Source organism: Chlorocebus sabaeus, chromosome 1, assembly GCF_047675955.1.
Source record: "Chlorocebus sabaeus isolate Y175 chromosome 1, mChlSab1.0.hap1, whole genome shotgun sequence".
In the NCBI taxonomy this organism is placed as follows: Eukaryota; Metazoa; Chordata; class Mammalia; order Primates; family Cercopithecidae; genus Chlorocebus; species Chlorocebus sabaeus.
This window is the reverse complement of record NC_132904.1, coordinates 125,671,803-125,696,258: the sequence shown is the minus strand read 5'-3', so window position 1 is coordinate 125,696,258 and position 24,456 is coordinate 125,671,803. Positions and strand designations below refer to the sequence as shown.

Below are 24,456 nucleotides of genomic sequence, written 5' to 3'. Positions count from 1 at the left end.
TTTGGGAGGCTGAAGTGGGAGGATCACTTTGAGGCCAGGAGTTAGAGACCAGCCTAGGCAACATAGCTAGACCCCCGTCTCTACAAAATAATAATAATAAAAACAGGTGAGGACCCCATTAACATGTTTACAGGGGTGTGAATTGGATGTAAAGGGAATTACTTCAAACCAGTACGGTATCAATTTGCTTTTTTTTTTTTTTTTTCTGGAGACAAAGTCTCACTTTGCCGCCCAGGCTGGAGTGCAGTGGCGCCATCTCTGCTCACTGCGACTTCTACCTCCCAGGTTCGAGTGATTCTTGTGCCTCACCCTCCCGAATAGCTGGGATTACAGGCGTGCACCACCACAGCCGGCTAATTTTTGTTTTTTTTAATACAGATGGGGTTTCACCATATTGCTGAGGCTGGTCTCGAACTCCTGATGTCAGGTGATCTACCTGCCTCAGCCTTCCGAGATGCTGGGAATATGGGCATGAGCCACCGTGCCTGGCCTGAGTTTTCTTCTTAATCTTGTGTCTGAGTCATGGTTCAGTCTATTTGAACTAAAGACGTATGTTTCAGGAGTTGTAGAGTGAGCGAGTAGTTACATTGTTTTATATTACATATTGTAGTGTTAAATTATGAAAATTATGCTCTAGAATGATTTTCCTCTAAGCAATTTTAATACGTTAAAAAGGTTTCCCTAGTTAAAACATGTTAAAGCACACGGGTTTATTGAGGAAACAGCCTACTACTTAAGATTGTGCCTCTATGCATTAACCAGGAGTTTATCCTAACAACTTGGGCTTGTGATTTGTTGAGTCATAGGTACCAACCAGAACCATCTGTAAGGAAAGCGTTTCAGGCTGCGTAAGACCCACCTGAAAGTCTCCTACTTAATTACTGCACTGGCTAATTCAACAAAAGAGCTTGAGATATGGGGGCCAAATAGTGTTGGGTGCATGGGTGAAACAGGGTCTTACATTGTATCTGTACCCCCCACCAGCTGTCTTGTGACTGAATACTGCTGTTCAGAAGGGAGCTGGAGGATGTGTGCTTGAAGCTTTCTAAATTCGTTATTCATAGCTGAGAAACATACACGCTCAATGATTTTTTTTTTTTACCTCCCAGAGACAGGGTCTTGCTGTTGCCCAGCTTGGAGTGCAGTGGCATGATCACAGCTCACTGCAACCTCGAACTCCTGGGCTTAAAGCGATCATCCTGCCTCAGCCTCCCACAGTGCTGGGATTACAGATGTGAGCCACTGTGCTGGCCTGGAATTTGTTTCTCACCTAGCTTTCTATGTTATCCTGGCACAACCAGTTCATGAAGTGTGGGAACTGTAGACCAATTGAATAAAGTTTAAATTATCCTACTTCCTCTGTGGTCTTGTATAGCCCCATCCTTACTACTGTTTGAGGCTTGTCTCTCCCATAGTTACTGGTACCTAAGCATCCCCTCAATGTCTCTTGCCTCTGGAACTTTCTAGAAAGTTTACATTGACTTAACCGCTCATCGTTTTTTTTTTCCCCCAAAGAACAACTTTATTGAAATACAATTTACATACCATGCAATTCACTTATTTAAAGTGTACATGGTTCAGCCAAGTGCGGTGGTTCACAGCTGTAATCCCAGCACTTTGGGAGGCCGAGGCAGGTGAATCGCTTGAACCCAGGAGTTCGAGACCAGCCTGGGTAACATGGCGAAACCCCATCTCTACCCACAATACAAAAATTGCTAGTCTCATAACCTTGTCTCAAATAAATAAATAGATAAAAATTTAAAAATACAATGTACAATTCAATGGCTTTAATACATGCAAAGAGTTGTGCAGCTGTCACTGTCACCACAATCAATTTTAGAACATTTTTATAACCTCCAAAAGAAACCCTGAACCATTTAGCTGTCACCATTAATTCTTCTATCTCCTCCTAAGCCCTAGGCAACCACTGTTTGTTTTTTGTGTCTATTAATTTGCTTGTTCTGCCAAATTAATATTTCATATAATATTTTACATAAATGGAATTGTTCAATGTGTATTTCTTTGTGACTAGCTTCTTTCACTTAGCATAATGTTTTCAGGGTTCATCCATGTTGTAGCATGTTCCAGTTCTTCATTCCTTTTTATGGTCAAATAATATTCCATTAAATGGATATACCACATTTTGTTCATTTATCAGTTGATGAGTATTTGGATCATTTCTATTTTTTAGCTATTATGAATAATGCAACGGTGAGTATTCATGTACAAGTCTTTTAGGGACATATGCTTTTATTTCTCTTGGGTTTATTACACCTGGATGAGGAATTGCTGAGTCATTTGGTGTGTCTATGTTTAGCCTTCTGTGGAATTGCTGGGCTGTTTTCCATATTGGCAGCAGTGTTTTATATTCTCACCAGTAGTGTATGAGGGTTCCAGTTTCTCCTCATCCTTACCCACACTGGTTATTACCTGTTGCCCTATCAGAATTTTGAATGAAATTGAAAAGATGAAAATGTACTACAAAAATAAGCATAATAGAAACCAGAGTATAATTAATAAAGGCAGTTTTGTGTGGTTTGTTGACATGGCATGAAGACTGTTGTCTTTATTGTTTGGAGCTCGCTAAACAATAAAGGATATAGATTAATATTTTGCTGAAATTGAGGCCATAAAAGTATTATTCTGAAGCTACAGTATGCTTCAGAATTTTTCTTAGTTGGACAAACCTTTCCTGTTAGTGGAGAGTTTATGATCTGTGTGATTTGAATTTCAGGTACATTTTGTCTACACAATAGCAGACAAGAATCTGAGGTGCTTATTTTCATTTGGCTCTTCTCATTCCTTTTAACCCTGGGAATGAACATGAATTGATGGCATAATTAGTAAGTATATGTTAATAAATACAAAAACAACAACAATGAGCATTTTTGAGTGTTCCTGTGGGCCAGGTGTGGGTTTTCACTTGCACAGTGTATTTCATTTATTTCATAGTTCTACCTTAGGGAACTGGAACTATTGGTCCTGCTGTAACCATGCTATAGATGAAGTCATGACGCCTTGAGAAGTAACTTCACTCACCCGGGTCATGGAGCTGTAGCTGGCAGCCGAGGAGCCTCAATCCAGGCCCCTGACCCTAGAGATCTGTTGTCCTCCACTCAAAGTCACGCAGCAGGCTTGGCGTGGTGGTTCACACAGTTTGGGAGACCTAGGCAGGTGGATCGCTTGAGCGCAGGAGTTCGAGACCAGCCCGGCCAACATGGCAAAATCCCGTTTCTACTAAAAATACAAAAAAATTAGCCAGGCGTGGTGTTGCATGCCTGTGGTCCCAGCTACTCGTGTTTCTGAGGTTCAGTTGCTTGAACCTGGGAGACAGAGGTTGAAAGTGAACCAAGATTGTGTCACTGCACTCCCACCTGGGTGACCGAGTGAGACCCTGTCTCAAAAAAAAACCCCAAAGCAAACCAAATTCATGCAGCAGCGCTAGAAGTGGGGAAGAGGAAGTTTGGTCAGTAGCAGGCTGCTAGAAGATCATGTTAAGGCACCAGCTATGACATAAGGACTTGCCACAGCCTACTACACAAGGGCACTATATGTGATTTCCAACCATACTTGTTGCCGTCCTAAGCCTCTGCCCCCTCTATTAACTAATACGGGTTGGAGGCACAGGGTGAGGAGATCTACCTTCTTGTCCTAGAACCACACACCCCAGACTCTGCCATGCCACCATGAGCCTGCGATTAGCCACCATGAGCCCAGCACCTCTGTGTACACTAAGAACGGAAGCACTGGGACTAATCTTGCAGCATTGGTGTGGGAGGGCCACAGCTCATGAATGTGAAAATATTCAGAGACTGTATATGAACCTCAAGATCTGTGCCTTGGGTTATAAGAATTGGACTTATTAAAGAATTTCTTTTATTACTGTATATATATATATATATATATATTTTTTTTTTTTTTTTCTTTTTTTAAGACAGGGTTTGGCTCTGTCCCCTAGGCTGGAGTGCACAATCTCGGCTCACTGCAAACTGCCTCCCAGGCTCAAGTGATCCTCTCACCTCAGCCTCCTGAGTAGCTGGAACTACAGATGCATGCCACCACACATGGCTAATTTTTTGTAGAGACAGGGTTTTGCCCCATTGACCAGGCTGGTCTCAAACTCCTGAACTCAAGCAGTCCTCCTGCTTCGGCCTCCCAAAGTGCTGGGGTTACAGGCATGAGCCACTGTGCCCTGCCCAATACCATATTTGGCTTATAGTGTATTCTTTGCATTCACAAAGACTGGCTTTGATTTTGTGTGGCTTGGGAGCAGTGGAGTTCCATATGCCTTGCCAGTTGTATTGTACTAGATGATGTCATCTGTCAATTGCATTTCCCCCCGTAGTGTTGTTTTTCTTTTCAGCTCATTAAAATTCAGTGATAAACATTGATATATATATATATACATATCTATATATATATGTATGTATACATACACACACGTGCTTTCTTAGCTGTGGAAGCAGTTAAATACCATTATTTTTAATGGCAGTACTCTTTTGTTTATGAGAGTTCATCCTAAGAGGGTTTTGGGAAGTAACAAATGACCTTCTAAGCAGAAGACTGCACTATATTCCTTCCAGATGGCCTCCTGGGCCAGTCACGGCTCCAGGTGCTGGGGACACTCCCTCATCAGCTCCAGTGAGGTGATGCTCCTGCAGCAGCCTTCCAGCGGGAGGACAGGTAGTACACACATACTGAACTTGCCTAACTGATGGTAAATGCTTTGCAGAGTATTACAGCAGAATCCCATGAGAAAGGATGATCAGAAAAGCCTACTGAGGAGGTAGCATTGACCCTGAGATCTGGATAATGAGGAGGAGGTAGGTGGTGGACAGTGGCGGAGAAAGCATTCCCACAGAGGAGACGGCTGTTGCCACTTTAAAGGCTGGGCAAGCGGAAGGAGAGTATGAAGCCAAAAACAAGAAGGAGGACCCAAGAGAGAACCCAGCAGCGCGACCTGTGGAGGTCAAGCCACCAGAAGAGGTTGCGGAGGCGTTGCCCGGGAGATGGGAGGAAAATCAGGAAGGCGTAGTATCAGGAATGAAGGGAAGAGATTTGCAGATGGTGTGAGCGCCATGTGAGGACAGGGAGGATGAGAGCTGTGGCGAGTGCTGGGTTTTGCAGTAGACGCTCTAGAATGTGCCATCTCAGGGAGTCGTGGGGATGGAAGCCCAAGTGGGGTGGGCCGAGGCCGAGGCAGGGGACAGTGAGGCCGTGGGGCTGGACTGCAGGCCACGCTGCAGAGTCTCAGTGTGTGTGGGGAAGAGCAGAGAGATGGCGGGGAGGTGAGCAGGAACGCGGGCTCAAGGGAAGGTTTTGTGTGATATAAAGATTTTGTTGAAATATAAGTCTAGATAAGTGCACACTTTTTATTCTAATAGAGATAGATTCTAGCAGATGCTAGCCGGTGCACAGAGAAGGCCTGGAGGGTCCCAGAAGACCTGGTGCCAGCCACCCAGGGGGAAAGGCCACCTCCATTGAACCAGTGTGGTGAGGACAGGGTGCTGATGTGGGAGCTGAGGGAATACCTGCCTGAGGGGCTTTCTTTTCCCAGGGAAGTGCGAGGCATCAGCTGGAGTCAGGATGGTGGAGGGGAAGCCTAAGGGGAAAGAGGCGGGAAAGGAGTAGTCCTTTTTGGAGATAAGAATCCAAAGTTAATTCCAAGAGAGAATAGGGTGGGAGCCAATGTTGAGTGCTCCTTTGAGATTAGTGGCCCTGCATTTAAAGGGAGACCTGGCAGCATCCACGTAGGTTCCCTCCAGTGTGGGTATGGCAGAGAGTCAGTGAGAGAAAAGCGGTCACAGGAGGGTCACATAACGGCAGACTTCAGAATCTGTTTCAATAACAATGTTTATGTTGCTTTCCTCTAGGCTACCTTGAGGAGTATGTTCTTCTTATAGTTTAATCTAGTGCCATACTCAGGAAGTGGGAACGAAGGTCTCTTCAGTTTCACTTCTTTCAGTTAGTCTATTCCATCCTAAACCTTCTCCTCTGCTGTATACACTAAGCTAACTCTGGAAAAATTAGCTCACTAGGAATGAATAATTACAGTGCAATATTTTGTCAAAATAAAAATAGATTTTTAGATCAGGTGTGGGGGCTCATGCTTGTAATCCCAGCCCTTTGGGAGGCAGAGGCAGGTGGATCACCAGAGGTCAGGAGTTTGAGACCAGTCTGGCCAACAAGGCGAAACCTCTTCCCTACTAAAAATACAAAAACTTAGCCAGGCGAGGTGGTGGGCACCTGTAATCCCAGCTACTCAGGAGGCTGAGGCAGGAGAATCACTTGAGCCCAGGAGGCGGAGGTTGCAGTGAGCTGAGATTGGACCACTGCACTCCAGTCTGTGTGTACACACACACACACACATTTTTTTGAGACAAAGTCTTGCTCTGTTGCTCAGGGTGAGTGCAGTGGCACCATCACAGCTCACTGCAACTTTGACCTCTCAGGCTTAAACAATCCTCCTACCTCAGCCTATGGAGTAGCTGGGATCACAGGCACCTGTCACCACACCCAGCTAAATTTTTGTATTTTTTGTAGAGACGGGGTTTCATTATCTTGCCCAGTCTGGTTTCGAACTCCTAAGCTCAAGTGATCCACCAGCCTCGGCCTCTAAAAGTGTTGGAATTATAACTGTAAGCCATTGCACCTGGCCATATTTTATAATTTTTTTATGAGGATAAAAAAGAAAATTTCCATCAGGGGAATATTTATTTATTTATTATACTTTTTTTGAGATGGAGTTTAGCTTTTGTTGCCTAGGCTAGAGTGCAATGGTGCAATCTCGGCTCACTGCAACCTTTGCCTCCCAGGTTCAAGCAATTCTCTTGGCTCGGCCTCCTGAGTAGCTGGGATTACAGGCACCCGCCACCATGCCTGGCTAATGTTTGTATTTTTAGTAGAGACGGAGTTTCGCCATGTTGACCAGACTGGTCTTGAACTCCTGACCTCAAGTGATCCACCCACCTTGGCCTCCCAAAGTGCTGGGATTGCAGTCGTGAGCCACCGCGCCTGGCCCATCAGGGGAATATTTAAATAAATGATTGGCACATCTATCACGTTGAAAGCAATGAGATTACTGCAGATACTTTCAGTATCTGAAAAGGTGTCCACAGCTTACTGTTAAGTTAAAGTATATTTCTATATATAAGATAATGGAAAAAAAAGTATGGTTACATTTCTCCATGAGTACATTTGTGTATAAAGACAGCTAGATCAGTGGAAAGACAGACACTAAAACGTCAGCAATGGCAATATCTAGGGAATGGGTTGGGGTGGGAGAGAGGGTAACTTTTACTGTTTATTTCAAATAATTCTGTACTGTCGGAATTTGTCCCCGATTCACTGTTTGTTTGTTTGTTTGTTTGTTTTAGCATACTTACAGGTATGTACAACCATCATCACAAACAATTTTGATACATTTTCATCACCTGAAAAAGAAACATCATAGCCCGGCCACAGTGGCTCCGACCTGTAATCCCAGCACTTTGGGAGGCCCAGGCAGGCGGATCACCTGAGGTCAGGAGTTCGAGACCAGCCTGACCAACATGGTGAAACCCTGTCTGCACTGAAAATACAGAATTAGCTGGGTGTGGTGGTGCATGCCTGTAATCCCAGCTACTCAGGAGGCTGAGGCAGGAGAATCACTTGAACCTAGGTGGTGGAGGTTGCAGTGAGCCAAGATTGCGCTACTGCACTTCAGCCTGGGCAACAAGAGTGAAACTCTGTCTCAAAAAAAAAAAAAAAAGAAAGAAAAATAAATGTCATACCCTTTAGCTGTCTCTTCATCTTTCCATCCTCTTCTGACCCTAAGAAATCACTAATCTACTTCCTGTCTTTATAGATTTCCCTGGTTTGGACTTTAAAAATATAGTATGTGGTCTTTTATGACTGGCTTCTTTCACTTAGCATAATGTTTCAAAGTTCAGTTATGTTGTAGCATGGATCAATACTTTGTTCCTTTGTTGTGGTCGAATAATAAATATTCCATTGTATGGATATACCACATTTTGTTTATGCATTTGTCCACAAATGCAGCAGTCCCCAACCAGAGACTTGTTTTGTGGGAGACAATTTTTCCATGGACAAGGGTTTGGGGGTGGTTTTGGGATGAAGCTGAGAATCTAACACCTCAGATCATCAGGCATTAGTTAGATTCTCAAAAGGAGTGAGCACCTTGATCCCTCACGTGCACGGTTCACAACAGGGTTCCTGCTTCTGTGAGAGTCCAGTGCTGCTGTTGTCCTAACAGGCCACAGGACTGGTACCTGTGTGCGGCCCGGGGGCCTGAGACCCCTGCATTAATGCACACTTGGGCTGTTTCTACCTTTTGGCGATGATGAATAATACTACTGTAAACTTTGTGTCTAAGTCTTCGTGTGCATCCATGTTTTCCTTTCTCTAGGGTCTGTGCCTAGCACTGGAATTGCTTGGTCATATGGTAACTATGATGTTTAATTGTTCCAGGAACTGCCAGCTTGTTTTCCAAAGTGGTTGCACCCTTTACATTCCTGCCAGCAGCCTACGAGGGCTCTGATCTCAGCACATCCTGTCCACACTTACCTGACTTTTTGATTCAAACCACCCTAGTGAGTGTAAAGTGGCATCTCATTATGGCTTTAATTTACATTTTCCTGGCAACTAGATTCCACTAGGAAGTAAAATCAACACAGTTTTAGTTAGGGGACATACGCCTAAGGAACTGAAGACTGCAGAGCTCCAGGCGATCCTCCTGGTAGGGCGGGGGAGGTAAAGGATGGGGCGTGAAGGGCTGTGAAGGCAGTTAGAACAGGAGGGGCAGAATCCGAGGCCAGGAAGGGATGGGGACATGAGCCTCAAGTCCAGCACTGGTTTCTTCTTGAGGGCTTTGCTTACCAGGCTGTGCTGGTCAAAAAAAGAAGTCAAAACACAGTGGGATAGAAGAGGGGATTTTCAGTAGTTTCAAGTTGCTGGGGAGACAGAAACTGGAGTAGAAGACCTGCCAAGGAGGGGGAGCTCTAGGATGTAGCTCACAGTCTCCCCTGCAACCCTGGAAGGTCACAGCCTGGAGCCGACTGAGTCTCACAGTCAGAAACCAGCCTCAGGTGAGCTCCGGACTGCGCTGCTCTGCCTTCTGCAGCCCACCAGAGGCTGGGTGGATCCTGGGGAGAGGGCACAGGAGCTTCTGGGTGCTAGTGGAGTTCTGCTCCTCGAGCCAGAGGCGTTTCCTCTGAGAGCGGCTCTCAGGTCAGACGCTTAGGATTTGTGCCATTTTTCTGCAGGCGCGTGATGCACTCCGGCGCTTTGAGGTTCCCACCTGCTATCTTGTGAGGATTGAACACAGGACCCCTGACAGATTTCTTTGTGAAATTGCCTTCACATTTTACCAGCCAACCAGCTGCTACTCTTTATAAAAAGAAAAAGGCAAACATCAAGGTTTATCATTCTTTAGAACTCCCACTGAATGTTGCTTCCTTTTAAACTCTGAAGGATTTTCATGTAGGATTGTCGGGCTGGGACCCCCAACAAGTGTCTCAGCCTCATGTTTCTTCTGTCTGAGTGAGTGGCAGGAGCCCCTTTGAAGCACCTGATGGGGCCCTCATGCATCACTAACAAACTCTCAAATGGAATGGGAGGATCGGGCTTTGTTTTTTGGTACATGAAAGGTCTTAATTGAATTAGGGAAAAGTCCACATTTCTTGGGTGAACATGAAGGATTTGCTTGCGTGCCTCCTTTGAGGCATGAAGAAAGGGGTGCCACACCCTGATGGGAAACCTGAGCTGATAGTCTCTGCAGCCCTTTGTGCACAAGGAAAGTAGGAAGCATTATTGCCTGGTGGGAAGATTTCTACATGGGAAGTGGCAGGTCAAAGGGATACCACATGGAGAGGGAGAAGCAGGCGGAGGTCGCCGTCTCAGACCTGCCCGATGGGCTTCACTGCTGGGCTTGTTTCTGTCATCCTGTGTTTTCTCACCTGGTTGGTTTGTTTTGAAGCCTCGAAACCTTAGTTCAGTTCTCTTCTGGTTATACGGTATCTTCCTTGATGACAACCAGAGACAGGTCAGGAAAGTTTCTTTAGGACATGCTACACACTAGGGTTTAGATTGTAACAGCTCCGTCTCATATCAGAAGCACAACTTTCTCTGAAATGTATCTGCCATTGCTCACCCAGTTTCTGAAGGCTTTTCTGGAGTTTTTTTCCAAATGGCTTAAACTCACATCATCTGGAGGAGGAGTCCTGTGCCTTGGAGCTTCCAGAGCTCCATCGTGTGCCTCACGGCCCACACTCGAAACAACTGGTCAATGTGAGTGGCCCCTAGACACACCTGGAGTGCCCCAGCATTATCACACCCTCATTTCTTTTATCTTTACCTTCAGACCTCTCTGTTTATGTAGAAATATCCCACATTCATAATGCCTTAACCGAAAAGCAAAACAATTTTGTTTGGAACCTAATCAGAGACTTAACAGCTTTTCTTTAAAAAAAAATTGTTGAAATCCTTTATGAAAGCCTGGTTTCCCTGCTTTCTTTCTTTTTCTCAATTTTCTTAGTAAGACAGGATCTCTCGCTCTGTCGTCCAGGCTGGAGTGCAGTGCTGCGATCTCACTGCACTCACTGCAACCTCAACCTTCCAGGCTCAAACGATCCTCCCACTTCAGCCTCCCGGCTTAGCTGGGACAACAGGTGCCCACCACCATGCCTGCCTAATTTTTTGCATTTTTTGTAGAAGTGGGTTTTCCCCATGTCGTCCAGGCTGGCTTTGAGCTCCTGGGCTCAAGCCGTTCACCCTCTTCATGCTCCCAAAGTGCTGGGATTATGGGCATGAGCCATCATGCCCAGCCTCCCTGCTTCTTTACTTCGGTTCCTCAGGCATATTTCCCCTAACTAAAGGTGTGTTTAGTTTACTTCCTAGTGGAATAAAATAAAAATATTTTAGGCTGGGTGCGGTGGCTCACGCCTGTAATCCCAGCACTTTGGGAGGCCAAGGCGCGCACATCATGAGGTCAGGAGTTGGAGACCATCCTGGCCAACATGGTGAAACCCCGTCTCTACTAAAAATACAAAAATTAGCTGGGCGTGGTGGCGGGCGCCTGGAATCCCAGCTACTGGAGAGACTGAGGCAGGAGAATCGTTGAACCAGGGAGTCAGAGATTGCAGTGAGCCAAGATTGCATCACTGCACTCCAGCCTGGCGACAGAGGGAGACTCCATTTCAAAATGTGTGTGTGTGTGTGTGTGTGTGTGTGTATTTTAGTCATGTTACTCTGCTCCAATTTCTAGGTTTTAGTAGCTCTTTAGCTGGGGTCATAGTGGTATGATAAGAGGGGCACTGTGCTCTGTCTGCTGCAGGGACTCAGGCTTGCCAGACCCTGGACAGTGGAATGAGCAAGTGACATTGCTGTCTTCTTCCTCTGTAAGATGTAGAGAAGAAGCCCACCTTGGCTCCGTCACGCGGTGGGGGTGAGGGGCACGTGAAACAGCCTCTGGGAGGGCTCTTGGAACGAACCTTGCTAGGCAAGGTGAAGGGAGTTGTGTTTTTCATAACTAGTCATTTTTATTTTTTCTCAGGAGTGCTAATGGTTGGTTGTTAATCTTTTAAAATTTGAGAAACGTGATGAAGGATTTGGGCTTCCCATCTCATATGGGGAATTTGTGCTGGAATTTGTATTATTTTGTTTTTTGTATTATTTTGTTTTTTGTTCATCACTAATTCTGCTGCCAGTTTCTATTCACCATTTAGAACTAAGTCCATTATTTTTTCTTTTCTTCTGAGTTCTAAAATTATTTGTTCCAGAAATCAGTTAAATGGAAACTCTCTCCTATTATGTTCCTTCCAAATGAATGAACATAATAGAAGCTCTTTATTTTCATTCTTCTTGGTCTGATTTTGTAGCTCCGTGATTTAATGTGACACCTCTCAGTCATGTGGTCATCAGCAGCTGCTCGGAGTAGAGCACTAGTTTATGGTTCTGTACTACCATTTCTTTTCTGAACATAAGTTTTAAACAACTTCATTGAGTTGTCATGGGCATTAAATGGACTGAACTGATGAATGTTAGCTGCTTAGACCAGGGCCTAGCACACGGTGAGCACTCAGTTCATGCTGGCTGTCCTCACATCCCATCTCTCGGATGGTCCTGTACCCACTCTCTTCCCCTTGGCCATGCTTGGGGGCACAGTGCCAGGGCAACAGCCTTTGCTTGATGGTGGGTTCTAGTTGGCCAGTGGGGTACGGAGTTTCACAAATCTTGTATAAAAAGCATGGAGCGACACCCAAGGTGAATCAGGGGTCAGAGATCCAAGAAGTAAACCTAGAACGGAGCCTCTAGGTTTATGGCTTAGGAAACCAGGGGGTGGGGAAAAAGAGGAGCAGCTGGAATAGGTCCACAGGATGGTCTGTGCTGATCAGGCCTTGAACAGGAAGGGACCCATGTGTGAACTGGACAGGACCTTCCAGGTAACCCTCTAGTTGCCCTGCTTCCCTTCACCCTGAAAAACCTTAGACATACCATGCGTGGATGAGGTACTGTAGGAGACCGAATATCACTGCCTTTTCCCCATGACCCCACCTCTAGTACAACTAAATACACCAGCTTAGGAAGCGGGATAGTGAGACTGGGGTTTGATAGCACATTGGCAACAACAGCAGTCACTGCTATTGATTGTTTACCTCCTATGTGCCAGGCACCTTGGAAGGCACTTGGTGTAGCCACCCTGTTCCAGGAGCAGTGACTGGCTCGCAGCAATTCCAGAGGGTGTAGGTTGGAGACCAGCTCCGCTGACCTGAGCTGGGAGAGATTGCAGTGGTGGCAGGAAGGGAATGGTGTCAGTGTGGCTGGGCAGAGGAAGGGCCAGTGGGAGGCAGGGTTTGCCTTGAATGTGGGCAGTAGTGGCCCTGGGGTGGTAAGGGTTTATTCACTGTCATGATGGGAAAGGTGGGCCGGGCGCAGTGGCTCAAGCCTGTAATCCCAGCACTTTGGGAGGCCGAGACGGGCGGATCATGAGGTCAGGAGCTCGAGACCATCCTGGCTAATATGGTGAAACCCTGTCTTTATTAAAAAAATACAAAAAACTAGCCGGGCGAGGTGGCGGGCGCCTGTAGTCCCAGCTACTCGGGAGGCTGAGGCAGGAGAATGGCGTAAACCCGAGAGGCGGAGCTTGCAGTAAGCTGAGATCCGGCCACTGCACTCCAGCCTGGGCGACAGAGCGAGACTCCGTCTCAAAAAAAAAAAAAAAATGATGGGAAAGGTGAAGTGAAGTCCCATTCCCACCATGGGGCAGTGGGATGGTGATTACTACCAGGGCCATCTCCAGCAGTTTTTATTTACATTTTTTATAGCAGTAAAATGTATACATAAAGTGAAATTTACCATTTAACCACTTTTAGGTGTAAAATTTGTTTTGTTTTTTGTGTTTTGAGATGGAGATTCGCTCCTGTTACCCAGGCTGGAGTGCAATGGCGCGATCCTAGCTCACTACAACCTCCACCTCCCCAGGTTTAAGCAATTCTCCTGCCTCAGCCTCCCGAGTAGTTGGGACTACAGGTGCCCACCTGGCTAACTTTTGTATTTTTAGTAGAGTCAAGGTTTCACTGTGTTGGCCAGGCTGGTCTCAAACTCCTGACCTCAGGTGATTCACCCACCTTGGCCTCCCAAAGTACTGGGATTATAGGCCTACGTGTAAAATTAGTGGCATTAAGTACATTCACATTGTTGGGCAACCATCACCATCATCCGTTTTCCGAAGTCTTTCACCCCAAGGAAACTCCATCCCCATTGAACAATAACTCCCTGTTCCCTACCCAAGCCCCTAGTAACCACTCTCTACGTTGTGTCTCTGGAGTTGCCTATTCCAGGTACCTCATATAAGTGGAGCCATACAATACTTGGCCTTTTGTGTCTGGCTTATTTCACTTTGCATAATGTCCTCAAGGTTCCTCCCTGTTGAAGCATATGCCAGAATTCCCTGCCTTTTTAAGGCTGAATAATATTCCACTATATGTACAGACCACATTTTGTTGACCCATTCCTCAATGGATGGGCTCTGTTGGCATTAAGAGCAGCATACTGGGCACTTTATTGAGGTGCCGTTCGTGTCTTCAGGCATCTGAGAATGGTGCGCGCTCAGCAAGTGTCCCCACATCCTTGTCCTCAGATGTAACTGTGGAGTGGATTTCAACCCAGGAGATCTTTCTCATGGGAGTGATCTTTTAGACTGTTCCACTCTCACTTCTAATTCCTATCTAGTTAGCTCAGAACAATCTGATTCATGTTTTCTCTTTTCTTTAGTTTTTCTGTTTCCCTCCCCCTCACCTTCTACTTATTCTGTTTACTGTTTATCCAGTTCTTTCGTTCTTAGACTCCTCACCACTCCCACTCCATTTATTCCTCTTGTCCTCTCGTGTCATTTCCTCTAAATGCTCTCTTCTGGAATACTCTCTTTTCCTTCTGTTTTTCCATCACTTTCCTCTCTTTTCTTCTCTTGCCTTTTATATTCCTTTCTTTCCCCTAGTTAGTTTCTTCTTGCTCTGCCATTTAAAATTTGTGTCTCAGAAATGACCCTGGTCATTATTTCTTTCATGTAACATATATAAGTGCTTACCATAGTGTAGCCTCTGTTCTCAGCACTTTGCAAATATTATATCATTGAGTCCTGTTTACACCTCTGTGAGGGTGATACTGTTCTTGTCTCCATGTTACAGGTGATAGAGTTGAGTCACAGAGAGGCTGGGCAATTTGTACCAGATCAGCTGCTGGTGAGCTGGAGGCGGGGCTGGAAGCCGGGCTGGGTGGCTCCAGTGGGTGCCTGGCCCCTCCACTCTGCACTGCTGAGCGTGCTGGGAATGCGGGATGCCGGAATGCCTTGTGCTGGGCTCAAGGCGGAGGAATGTTGTAGTTCAAAGTCAAATCAAACATAGTGAGTTCTTGTCCCACCTAGCTCCAAAATGTTTAGAATTTTGGATGCATGTCTTCTGGATACAAGTCTCATCTTTATACCTACGTAAGAGTCTTATCGGTGTTTTATCTTACACTGTTTAGTCTTCTGTTTCTTCCAGTACCATGATTTTTAAAAAAATCATTTCATCAATTATAGAGCTGAAAAGATAACTTTGATGAGCTTATTTCACAAAGAGGTAACTGGTTTGTCTATATACATTTAGTTTTGTTTCCTTGCTTTTTTAAATCACCGACATTGTAACAGATGATTGCTTAAATTTTTATTTTATTTCAGCTTAATTTATTTCAACTTAATTATAAGTTAATATGCTTTTCTATTATTCTGGGAATCAAAAGATGGTGTGTAACATAGTTTTAAAGGGAGTATACATTCAAAATGCCATCAAATAAATTAAAATGTGCATTTGGAATTTAACCTATATTGAAGTTGTCTTTTGTCTTGTGCCTGTTCTTGCTGGGAAGGTTCTAGCTTGGTGCCTCTTACCTCATTGGTTTTCTTACCTCATTCATTGCCACCTAGCTTAATTCACTATTTTCGGTTCACAGACCTTGAACATTTGCATAGAACAGACATTACTTAATTTTTTAATTTTTTACCACTTTTTACCCTAGCAGGTTGCTAATTTGGGCCTTCCTGTGACACTGCTTTTCTCCTTCATTACTCTGCATCAAGCTTTTCTTTGATGTATGGTTGTTACGCAGAGCTTTTATAATCTCATAGGATTATTCTAACATTTTCAAAGTGGGTATTTTGTAATGAGCTAATTTGTATCCCAGAACTTTTATCTTAGACAAAAAGAAAGAAAAATAGAAATAAAGGAAGAAAGAGAAAGGCACTAAAAAAGTGAAAAACATTTTTGTAACAAGGAGGCAGGGCTCGTCTCTTGCCAGGAGACCACCCTTCAGAGGCCTGGCACGAGTTTTCTGTCCAGATCACTGCCCTCTCGAATCTCACTAGCTCTTAAGCAGAGCTTGCTGACTTTGCTGGACTATTGTGATGGCTGGTAAAACACTTTTCCTTGACTTGGGCTACAGAGCGCAAGACTGTTTCTCTAAGCGGGCAGTCAAGGGCCACAGTCTTAAAGAAACAAAGACAAAGCTAAGATAAACAGTGTCCTGCGGAATCAGGAATCTCTCGTTGAAGACTCCTCTAAATCCTTTCCATGGTCAGTCCTGTGGCCACAGTGTGACCTAGGGCTAAGAGTGTTGGAAGTCTCAGCCTCTGATTCTGGTGTTGCCATTGACTTGCTCTGGACTTGACATGATTCTGTAAAATGGAAGTTGTTCTAGAAGATCTGTCCTCAAACTATCCTCCCTAAAACACTAGTGTTCTAGAGCTGGACAGAGGTGTCTTTCATTTAGTAGAAATCAAGGATAGTATTTGTTTAATTTTGATTTTTCAGTCTCACAAAATGTTGTTAACTCTTTGTTGCCAGTCATTTTAGCCAGCATTAGGATGTGACAAGCGAACAAGTGGCAAAAAAGTTGGTGGAAAACTTGGGAATACCTAATCTTCCTTCATTTAACACTTCAAAAAATGATAATAGTAAAGTAGGCTGGGTGCAGTGATTCATGCCTGTAATCCCAGCACTTTGGGAGGCCAAGGCAAGTGGATCACCTGAGGTCAGGAGTTCGAGACCAGCCTGGCCAACATGGTGAAACCCTGTCTCTACTAAAAATACAAAAAATTAGCCAGCCGTGGTGGTGGACACCTGTAATCCCAGCTACACAGGAAGCTGAGGCAGGAGAGTCACTTTAACCCAAAAGGCAGAGGTTGCAGTGAGCTGAGATTGCGCTACTGCACTCTAGCCTGGGCAATAAGAGCGAAACTCCATATCAAAAAAAAAAAAAAAAAAAAAAAAAAGTAAAGGGAGGCTGGATATGATTGTTACATGGCTCATTAGTGGAGTCATTTATACTGGAATCATCATGCAGGTCCAGTGTTCTTAGTTTGTGGGATGAGAAGCAGTGTAGAATTGTAGCTGAGCATGTGGGCTAGGCAGCCTCATGCCCAGGTTGCATCGTAGCTCCACTGCTTCCTAGCTCTGTTACCCTGGGCAAGTCACTTCGCCTCTCTCTGTCTCCATCCATCACCTGTAAAGTAGAGATATAATGTACCTACTTCGTAAGTTATTGTGAGGATTAAATGAACCAATATGTGTGGTTAGTGTAATGTCGTCAAGATTCCTCCCTGTTGAAGCATGTACCAGAATTCCCTTCCTTTTTAGGGAACGTGCCTGGTTCATAACAAATGCTGTACATGTCAGCTATTAATATTTCATGGTGCTATGTCTTCAGGGTCCCTGTCACCTGAACATATTTCAGAACTGTGGGCCTAGAATTTCTCTTCTAATTCTGAAATTAGTTCTGTTATTCTACACCATAGAATATGATTTCCTATTATCTTTCTTCCCCCTTTTTATAACTCAATATCTTAAAGAAGATGTGTTTTCTCTATACACAGAGTGAAATCACTTATTTTTTTAGTTACCAAGTGGAATCTGATCTTAAGTATGAGTTTAGAAGGGTGTGTTTTCTGTTTCTTGACATACAGGTGTTTTGTGTTACGCACAATTTACCATTGTTTTCTATTTGTGTTTTGTTTTTGTTTTTTGAGACAGGGTCTCAATCTGTCACCCAGGCTGAAGTGTGGTGGCACAATCTCAGCTCACTGCAACCTCTGCCTCCCGGGTTCAAGTGATTCTTGTGTCTCAGCCTGCCGAGTAGCTGGGATTACAGGCACGCACCACCATGCCTGGCTAATTTTTTTTTTTTTTTTTGTATTTTTAGTAGAGATAGGGTTTCACTATGTTGGCCAGGCTGGTCTCGAACTCCTGACCTCAAGTAATCTGCCCACCTTGACCTCCCAAAGTGCCGGGATTATAGGCATGAGTCACTGTGCCAGGCCTTCCTATTCATTAAATATCCAATATTCTTAGTTCTTTATCCTTATATATGAAGAAGGTGGAGCTCAGAGAGATTAAGCAAATTGCCAAAAGCTACAAGTGGCAAATCCAAGCTTTGAAGCTAGGCTGTCTGATTCCAAAGACAACTCTAACACAAATATGTACAAATCCAGCCCAAGGCCTGTAGTATTTATGGTAACTCACTTAAACAAAGTATCATTTCTTTTAATGGAGACTAATTGCTATATAAATATTCTGAAGAATGCTCTTTTTATGCTTGGGTCAGCAAAAATCACCATATAGCTAGTGCATATTCGTTGAAAGAAAGGTGAAATGTTAAATTTTAAAAAATAAGCAATTGCTTGTTTATCAGTCCAGCGTCTCTGGGTCAGCCACTCCTTTTCCACTAGAGGAACCGTCCTGTCTGAACACATGATTTTGCTAGCTCTGCAGTGGGGGAGTGTGTGGCAGCAGAGTGCCCAGCACCTTGCCATCCTCCTGGCACCTGCTGTTTACACCCTACCCAGCCTTTTTTGCTGCCTTGAGGTTTTCCCACTGCCATGCAGCACAGAGCTGGCTGCTATGTTAATTTTTTTGTTATGATTTGATTTTTTGCACTCATCTTTTGCTGTGTTTCTATATTGCAGTGTTGATGACTGCATCAGCAGATATTGCTTAATTTTTGCCACATTTTCCCCCAGCAGGTTGCTAATTTGGGCTCCCGAGTCCTACATCCTGGGGGGTTCTGGATGTTGGCTTTAGCTGAGAAGGGCTTAGTGATGTTAGGAATGAGGCTGGTGGGTAGTGAGAGGGTAGGATTGCGGGTTGGGTGGCAGGAGCTCAGGGTAATATCAGAGAGAGAACAACAGAAAAATTCTGCCTCCACCCCCTGATCTCTTCTGTGGAACCTGGTCTCTGTCTGTCTGGGCTGTTTCCTGGGCCCATCCACAACTCGCTCCCCAGACTGGCACTCACCCTCCTCCATTTTTGTCCTCATAGTTTTTATGTTCATCTTGCAGGCTCATCAGTCTCCCCGTAACTTCTTTCCGTGGCATGTGTACAGTTGGATTTCAGGGAGAAAGCCCACAGTTTGTTCTTGTTAGTTCGTAATGAGCCAGAAAAGTGTATTTGTAAGTGCGTTGTCTGGAATGTGGTACGCTGCTTTCCTTATCAGTAATGATGGAATGTGGTACGCTGCTTTCCTTATCAATAACGACGTGTCTGGCATTTAAGGTGCAAGGCCAGTGCAGAAACCTTTGTTGCTTCTTAATGTGTTTGAGGTTAATAATGTACCAACAGTGCTGTGGAACCGAACCACTGTGTGTCACAACATTTTAAGTGAAATTGTATTTGTAGTTCAGCCTGGGATTCCAGATACTCATCTACCTTTGAAGGTGAATCTGGGCCTCTTCCTCCATCTCTGTGTGCAGGTGATGAAGACAGGAGCTCCTGCATCCTAAGTCCCTGGGAGTTCCGGATGTCGGCTTTAGCTGAGAAGGGCTCAGTGATGTTGGGGGCGGGGGAGGCTGGTGGATGGTGAGCGGGTAGGGCTGTGGGGTGAACGGCACGATGGGAACTCAGGGCTCCTAGGCGGGCGGTGATGGTGGAGGCTGGCACACTAGGATACTCCATTGTCTGGTGCCTGCCCAGCCTTATCGCTGAACTAGTTGGAAAAGTAGAGGTTTATCCTTCCTTCCTACTTCTCCTCACTCTTCATCACTGTCACTCTCACCCTGCAAGTGTAGCCATGGGGTGAGCTGCAAAGTGGGATGTCATCTCTCCAACTAGATTGTGAGTTCTCTGGGAGCAGAGTTTTCTGCTCACCTTTTTCTCCCCAGTGCTTGCCATGTACTAAAAAATGTGTTTGACATTCACCAAGCATGAAAAAAATTGCTACCCTTTCTTCAGTGTTCATCATTGTTATGTGATCACAAATATTGCCATATTTTATTGAGTCTAAGATGTTGATGGTAAGATACACAGTGATTTTACACATTAGTAAGAAAAAAATCTTGCCAACTGTACTTCTGACACAAGTGGCTTTTTTTTGTTTGTTTTTTTTTGTTTTTTGAGATGGAGTCTCACTCTGTCACCCAGGCTGGGGTGCAGTGGCATGACCTTGGCTCACCGCAACCTCTGCCTCCCCGGTTCAAGCAGTTCTGCCTCAGCCTCCCAAGTAGCTGGGATTACAGGCTCACGCCACCATGCCAGCTAATTTTTGTATTTTTTTAGTAGAGACAGGGTTTTACCATGTTGGCCATGCTGGTCTTGAACTCCTGACCTCGTGATCCACCCGCCTCGACCTCCCAAAGTGCTGGGATTACAGGCATGAGCCACCGTGCCTGGCTTCACCAGTGCTTTCTGTCATTTAGTATTTTAATTATATACTTATTGAAAGAGCTCTTCTAGATTTGTTTAGACATTGATTTTTATCATCTCACTCTTCGGCATACAAAAGAGTGAAAATATAAAGAGAAATAGATTGACTAAGATATTCCTAAAATTTCTCCAAGAGTCTGATTCTTCAGAATCTTTGTTGACTCAGAGTACTCGATGTGGGTGGTTTTCCACACAGTATCATTCCCTGTGCCACCAAGAGCGTTGGTGATGTGGCGTTTTTTAAAAGAGGGCACACCACTGTCTCCAGGAATCTCCTCTAAGCATCTATTACCTGTTCTGCAAGTTTTAAACCTGCTGTTTTCTCACTTTACCTCAGGCCATTTTTTTTTTCCTGTGAATCTCAGTAATAACAACACATCATGCAGCTTCATCCACATGGGCCATCTTTTATAGCCAGGTTCTGTAAGGGCCTCGGTGATTAAGGTCATTTTTCCAGTGGTGGATATTTGCTTCTCTAATAAAATTTGTGCCCTGCTACTGCTTCCGTGTCTTTCGGTTTGCATACCGAGTTATCGTGTAATCTTTTTGACGACATTTAAAGTGGCAGTTAGGCTAAGTATGTCAGCAGTGCACATGACTCAGTCGAAGTGAGATCACACATGAGTGGGCAGTGACCCTATGTCCTGACTGTCACCTGGATGACAGTAACTGCAAGATGCCACTGATTGTAAAGTAGATACCTATTCCAGAAATGTTAAAACATGGGGGGAATGTGCTTTATAGATTCGGTGAAATACATAACATGTAGTTAATTTTTATAGCAACCATGCAGGGCAGGTAATTTGGATTTATTTATTTATTTATTTATTTATAGACAGAGTCTCCCTCTTGTTGTCTAGGCTGGAGTGCAGTGGCTCAATCTCAGCTCACTGCAACACCCGCCTCCCAGGTTCAGGTGATTCTCCTGCCTCAGCCTCCTGAGCAGCTGGGATTACAGGCACACGCCACCGTGCCCAGCTAATTTTTGTATTTTTAGTAGAGATGGGGTTTCACCATGTTGCCCAGGCTGGTCTTGAACTCCTGACCTCAAATGATCTGCCCACCTTGGCCTCCCAAAATGCTGGGATTATAGGTGTGAGCCACCTTGCCCAGCCAAATTGTTAGATTTTTAAAGAGTATAAAATGTTTTGAAAATTCTGAAGCTCTGTATGACTCATTTGTGAAATATGAAAATTGATATATTTGATCACCTACTATGTACTAGACTTTGTGCCTAGAGTTGTTACATACATCATTTAACCCTCACAATAAAATCATCTCCATTTCACATATGATAATCACTTTAACTTCGCTAGTATCTTCCGTCAGAGATTCCAAAACGTGGGATACTAACACATAAAATGCAAGATACATTGTAAAGCAATGTATGTCCAAAGTTCTCATCATAGTGTCACATGTAATGGCAAAATATTAGAAATAACCTAAGCGTTTATGAATGCAAGATTAAAAATATGCAACTGTAATGAAGAATGAGGAATATCTGTATATATATGGAACAATATGAAAGGTATGATATTACATGGGACAAATGAGATATAGAAGAAATGCTACCTTGATGGAATCCGTAGTATGCATCTATTTGTGGTTGGAGAGGGAGAGAGAATATATATGCTTGTGTGTATGTACACAAAATAATTTTTGGAAGAAAATACAATAAATTGATAATATAGGTTGCTTCTGAGGAATGGCTAGGGCATTCCAGGTAGGGCGATTGTCCGCTGTATACCTTTTTGTGCCTTTTGAATTTTGAGCCAGCTGCATTTACTACCTATTAAAAGAGATACAAATATAATTTAAAAAGAAGAAATAAAGTATACCTTTCTAGACATGAAAACAAAGACAAAAAGATGCTCTGGGCTGTGTGGGTTTTGTGAGGGCATGGACTGTACCTGCCGATCCCCGTAGCACCCCAGTGCCTAGCATAGTACACACCTGAGCATTTGTGCAATCAGTGAGCCAAGCTGAAGGAAACAAAACAACTCAAATTCCTCTATAGGAAGGACACCACATCTCTTCTGTGGTGTCTCTGCTAAAAATACATATCCTGAATCTAACCATGAAGAAATATCAGACAAACTTAAATTGAGGAGCATTCTGAAAAATAAATGACCTGTGCATTTCATAAATGTCAAGGTCACGGCGGACCAAGAAAGAGCAGGGAACTGTTTGGGATTGAAGGAGACTGAAGGGCAGGACAGCTGAGTGTGCTGTGTGCAATACCGAATTGCATCCCAGGCCAGGAGAAAAAATGTTGTATTCTTTTTAAAGGACGTTCATTAGAGTTGACAAAATTTGAATAAGGTCTGTGAATTAGGTAATAGTACTGTTTCCGTGTTAACATCCTCATTTCGATAATAGTACTGTGGTTATAAGAAAATCTTGTTTTTAAGAATTAGGCACTTAGGGCCTGGTGCTGTGGCTCATGCCTGTAATCCCAGCCCTTTGGGAGGCCAAGGCGGGCAGATCACAAGGTCAGGAGATCGAGACCATCCTGGCTGACGTGGTGAAACTCCGTCTATACTAAAAATACAAAAAAAATTAGCCGGGCGTGGTGGCGGGCGCCTGTAGTCCCAGCTACTCGGGAGGCTGAGGCAGGAGAATGGTGTGAACCTGGGAGGCAGAGCTTGCAGTGAGTGGAGATCGCACCACTGCACTCCAGCCTGGGTGATAGAGCGAGACTACGTCTCGGGGAAAAAAAGAAAAATAGAATTAGGCACTTAGAAATTTAGGGGAAAAGGGGCATTGTGTTGGCAACTTACTCTGAAATGGTTCAGGTGAAAAAAGGGAGAGAAAGAAAGAGAAAGGGGAAATAATAAAGTAAACATGGTAAAATGTTAACATCCAGGGAATTGGAGTGAAGAAATACAGGAATTCTTTGTACTATTTTGACAACTTTTATATCTGAAGTTATTTCAGAATAAACAACTTTAAAAAAAAGCTTCCTACATGGAACATGTTATGGCTTGCTTCCTTCCCTCCTTCCCTCCTTCCTTCCTTCCTTCCTTCCTTCCTTCCTTCCTTTTTTTTTTTTTTTTTTTTTTTTAAAGCAAGGTCTCTCTGTGTTGCCGTTGCTGGCCTTGAACTGGGCTCAAGGGATCCTCCACCTCAGCCTCTTGAGTAGCTGGGACCACAGGCGTGCCCTACCACGCCTGGCTCTGATTTTGTAATTACTGAGCCTTTTATGTCCTTTTGTACAATTTTGTCATTTTCTTCTTATAGATCTTTAGATGATTGGTGACATTTATTCCTTTCTTTCTTTCCTTTTTTTTTTTTTGAGACAGAATCTCACTCTGCCACCCATGCAGTACAGTGGCGTGATCTGGGCTTACTGAAACCTCTGCCTCCCGTGCTCAAGTGATCCTTCCACCTCAGACTCCCGAGAAGCTGGGACTACAGGTGCACACCACCACACCTGGATAATTTTTGTGTTTTTTGTAGAGATGGGGTTTCACTGTGTTGCCCAGGCTGGTCTTGCCCTCCTGGCCTCAAGCAATCTGTCGGCCTTGGCCTCCTAAAGTGCTGGGATTACAGGTGTGAACCACTGCACCCAGCCTATTCCTTTCTTAATACTTTTTGTTTCTTTAAATAATGGCTTTGTTGAGATATAATTATATACCATATGAAACTCACCCTGAATATCTTTGTATATATTTTTAAATAGTACTGCTGTATGAGAAAGGTATGCTTAAAAAAATCAACTTTATTAGGGTATAATTTAAATGTAATAAAATTCACATATCTTAATAGGTTGATGGCTTTTGACACACATATTCCTTATGTAACCACCACCCCAATTCAGCTACAAGATGCAGGATATTCCCATTTCTCCATGAAGTTCCCTTGTGCTCCTTTCTTCTTACATTCACCTGTTGGTGGATGTGGCAGTCTTTCCAGTCCCCCCGAAATGGGGTGCGTGCAGGGTGAGTAAGTGTGGTGGGGGGCGCTGCATGGTGGGGATGAGAATGATCATGTTGAGGCGAAGCAGGAACAGGCCCCTGGATGACTCAGAAGACGGACATGGCATCCCCTGTTTTCCAGAGTTGGGCACAGACTTTGGAAGTTCGCGTACCTCCTCTTTTTTTCTTCTTTGGTCTTTATTCTGGTGTTGTGGCTGCTGCCCTGTTAACACAGCAATGTCAAGTGGACTTGTAAAATACCAACATTTTATCATCATCAAAAGGGAAGACTGACTACCTCAAAAAGCCTGTTT

At 44.3% G+C, this 24,456-nt stretch overlaps 1 protein-coding gene across 5 annotated transcripts in view; it reads left to right on the top strand.

Moving 5' to 3' along the window:
• PRDM10 (PR/SET domain 10) overlaps window positions 1–24,456 on the top strand; it is a 99,488-nt gene that overhangs the window by 12,275 nt on the left and 62,757 nt on the right. Inside the window, exon 1 of one of the 5 annotated variants that reach the window (XM_073022274.1) lies at window positions 16,721–23,642. The exons of the other annotated variants lie outside the window; for them this stretch is intronic. The gene's annotated coding sequence lies outside the window, so the exon portion shown is untranslated. Of the gene's footprint in view, window positions 1–16,720; window positions 23,643–24,456 lie in introns of those variants that run through there. 5 annotated transcript variants of the gene reach the window in all.